Source organism: Aptenodytes forsteri, unplaced genomic scaffold (genome assembly GCF_000699145.1).
Source record: "Aptenodytes forsteri isolate BGI_AS27 unplaced genomic scaffold, ASM69914v1 Scaffold4, whole genome shotgun sequence".
Taxonomy (NCBI): domain Eukaryota; kingdom Metazoa; phylum Chordata; class Aves; order Sphenisciformes; family Spheniscidae; genus Aptenodytes; species Aptenodytes forsteri.
Genome location: NW_008795442.1, coordinates 2,553,906 through 2,558,287, shown reverse-complemented (window position 1 = coordinate 2,558,287; position 4,382 = coordinate 2,553,906).

Genomic DNA, 4,382 nt, shown 5'->3' with positions numbered 1-4,382 from the left:
GGCTTTTTTTTGCTGCGTAACCGCTTCAGCGGTGGTTTCGTTTTTTCGGTCCCCGCCGGAGGCAGGGCTGCGGGTTACTCTGCCCGGTAACCGTTAAAGGTACGCTCACTTGTGCGAACCTCGCCTCGCTGCTTTTTCAAGGGATATCCAGGAGAAACGTTTCCTCGTCCCGTGTAATTTCTCTCAGTTTCACCCTATTTAAACGTCACGAAGGTTTGGTATTTTTCATACATTCGTCTTATTTCTTATTTTTTACTGAAATGTTTTAAAGCAAGGTTCCTTGCTGATTTCTCTTTTTTTTGTGTCTGCCCGGTAATGTTGCTGTTCCAATAAATGGTCTGTACACTTTTATAAGGAGGCGAGGGGACCGCGAAACAGGAGAACATCTGGGAAACATCGAAAAGTGGAAGCAGGATGTTCCTTAAAAATGGTCACTCCAGGTATTTTAGCTGGTGTGGTGGTCAAAACGAGCTCAGGCCGGCTCCGGTGAGGATTTCCGTGGCGATTTTTTGCTGCGTAACCGCTTCAGCGGTGGTTTCGTTTTTTCGGTCCCCGCCGGAGGCAGGGCTGCGGGTTACTCTGCCCGGTAACCGTTAAAGGTACGCTCACTTGTGCGAACCTCGCCTCGCTGCTTTTTCAAGGGATATCCAGGAGAAACGTTTCCTCGTCCCGTGTAATTTCTCTCAGTTTCACCCTATTTAAACGTCACGAAGGTTTGGTATTTTTCATACATTCGTGCTGTCGCTTATTTTTTACTGAAATGTTTTAAAGCAAGGTTCCTTGCTGATTTCTCTCTCGCTCTTTTTTTGTGTCTGCCCGGTAATGTTGCTGTTCCAATAAATGGTCTGTACAGCTTTTATAAGGAAAAATATTGATAATTTTATAATTTATGCATAATGTAATTGAAACATAATTATGGTGGGAAAATAGTAAAAGTAAATCTTTTTTTTTCCCCCCCAAGACTATCCTTTTTTTGATCCTCTGCATTTCCCATTTAGAATCACCATCTTCCCAAATCTTAAAAGCCTATTTTCTTGAGGAACGGACACAAAAGATAGCAACCTTTTGCTCACAGGCTTTGTTTATTGTTATTGTCTTACTTTCTTAAGCTTTATCACAAGCCCAGACTTCCGCTGGTTCACTTGTTCTAAAATTCTACTTAGTGGAACCAACAAATTGATTTTGATACATTTTATGCTGTTAATATAAATGCTCAATTTGTATTCCCTGTTTGTTGGCATCTGAGCTTTCTTTCGTAATGCTTCTGCATTATAGAGGGAATAGTTCCCCACCACATTTGAATTCTGTCCTTGAGTCTTTCAAAATGTTGCAGTGCTCCTCAGAAGTTACGTGGTTTATTTCTGCCACCCCCTCCTCTGTGCCTAGCTTTACAAGCCATTTTTTTTCATCAGGTGGATACCCATGAGTCAGCTTTGTCTTCTTTAGAAATATTCATCCGATAGGTCATACAGATTTTAGCAAAAGCCCTCTCAAAATCAGAAATGCCAGTGAACTTTTCTTTGTATGGTGAATGTGTACTTGCTTCTGCTTCTGAATAAACCCAAGCTGTTGGCTTGGTATGTCGATGCTTTTGGGAACCAGCCATTTTAAATCATAGTCTCATTCAGGCTGAACGGGACTTCAGGAGGTATCTGGTCCAATATCCTGCTTAAAGCAGGATCAGTGCTGACCTCTGACCAGGTTCCCCAGGATTTTGTTCACTTAAGACCTAGAACATATCAGCTCCAATGTCGTGCTGCCCCTGGGTTTTTCACTGCAGTTACCAGCCCATGGGCTTTCCCCAGGTCTTGAATCCATGAAGATGATTCATATGGTTCACATGATTCAAATTGTCCGTTTTTCTAGGGTATATTTGTAGCATAATCAGTGATCCTTATGCAAGGAGGATCTTCTCTAGCCTTTAAATGTTTCACAGTATGAATCACAGGAAAACGGTATGTTGAATATAAGAATAGAAAAAACGGACACCAAAAAGGAAAGTGACGTTACAGCTTCACTCTAGAAATTTTTACTTTGCTTCTTTCCACTTCTTTTCAATGTATTAGTAAAACTTTTGGTATTCCTCTCATGTATTTGGATTCTCATTCACGTTACAAATTCAGCAGTCTGTAGCTCTACACTATTATATCTCTTCATCCTAACAATACGGCTATATGAACTGCAACTAAAGCTGGCATGTTGCATAGAGTCTTCTCATGTGTAGCTGTGAAAGCCAGAATTCAGAAAAGAAAAAGAAGCTGGGGAAAAAAAGTCAAACTGCTTATAATTTTGGAGCTTTGCTCTAGCAGAATATTGACTAATTACCATGTCCTGAAGTAGTGGTGAGGAGAATTAAGTTAGAGCACAGCTTCTGAAACACCTGGAAGAGAGATGGAATACCCTTCTGTGGATGTATTATCAAATGATGCAATTTCAGCACTTCCATGGTCAGGGAAAATAGATAAACAGGAAGAAAGCAAGGCAGCTGTGTTTGTTAGAGAATGGACATTAACAGCTCGACCATGACTTCCACTGAGAGGGAAAGTTGTGGTCAGTAATTTCTGGGATGCTGACATGTATCTCTGGGGTGTTTAGCTGCTGGACTCACAGTTTTTGATAGAGTTCTTATTGCGCACACACAGACTAAAACTCTGAGGAATGATTGTGAATAGCCACATTTGGTTGAAGGATCTAATGGAAAACATGATAGCCACAAGTGTGATCTCACCTTCCAAATTTCCAAGGCCCTATTTCCAAACATGGAAGCACTAAACTTAAAGCTTTTTTTCCCAACCAGAGCTGAGAGCATTAAAATGGGCAAAATACAGCATCATCTTCTCATCTTATTCTTGGGACCCTCTGGGCAACCTAGCAACAGTGAGGTAAGAACAGGGGAGGGTGGAAATCAACCACAGTAGATACTTGCCAAGAAAAAACGTGATTGAATTATCTGACTTCTAAAAATTTTGAGTGGAAAATTGCATCTTAACCAACCTTACCAAAAGCAGAACCACTAATTTTACCAGTAAGTCAGCTGAGAACAATAACTCCAGAAATTCATGAACAAGTTAAACATTGTTTCTCCTCTATCGTTAAAGAATTGTCTAAAGAAAACTGAAGATTTTAAGCCATTTACTCTGATAGTCAAATTGTTTTCCATATTTGATTTAAATATTTAGGTGGCATCACAGCTGAACCAGAATAAGCAAATCTATTAAGCAGTCAACTTCACTTCAGCTGGAACTGCCTGTCAGTAGTTCCACATTATTTAAGCCATTTTCTCTTCTGTAGTTTTGCAGAGAGGGAAGGGAAGCCATTCCATGATATAAGACAGCTCTTACTAGCTTTGCCTTTTTTCCAGCTTGCTACCAGAGAATTCATTCCAAAGCTGCTTATAACATATACAGATTAATGCTCCCAAACAAATCTTAGTCCAAAAGTATTTACTTTAAGTAGTCCACAAATTATATTCTTCCTCTTGTCCAATAGTTATGAAGCTATCTAGGTGAGTTCAGTGGAATAGTGGCTAGTGTTGATAGTCAAAAAACATTACTAGATTTAAAAAAACTTTGTTCTGGAGGCTGCTTTCTCGCACTTTTCTGAAGTGCTTGGGATATAGTGAACAATGAACATATGAAGGAAGAACAGAGAAACAGAACGTGAGCGGGGAAAAACCTTCATGCTAGAGCAACAAATGCAAAACTGATCAGCCAAACAATCTCCGCAATCACCAGAGCACCCTCCTGCTGTGTGCCTGTGTGACGTGCATAATTCGCATAACCTACAGGTACCCACCTCACAGCAAACCAGAAACGCCAAATGCCATACCCTAAGACAAACTGCGGACAAATAAAACCACCCATGCATCTGTCAGAATGAATGTGAGCAACCAGTGGAGAACAGAAGGACCCAATGAAGAATAAGAAAATATTTCTCACCGCACAATTACTCTGCCTCTGACTTCCCACTTCTGCTATCACCAGGAACTGTATCAATCTTGATCTTTGCAGAAATATATTTTCCAGCATATTCCATTTTTTTCCCGGACGTGCCACCTTTTGCCACCACCAAGATGTTTCACAGGGAAATACTCCCCTTCCTATTTCTGGCTGGCCCATCCAACTTTCATCACTTGTTCTCATCACCACTACCACTAAGTCTCCTTTTTCCAGTTGTGCCGGTCCTTCACAGCAGTTTCAGTGTACTTATAGAATCATAAAGGTTGGAAGAGACCTCTAAGATCATTGAGTCCAACCGTTGACCCAACACCACCATGTCCACTAAACCATGTCCCTAAGCGCCTCATCTACACGTCTTTTAAATACCTCCAGGGATGGTGACTCAACCACTTCCCTGGGCAGCCTGGTCCAATGTTTAACCAC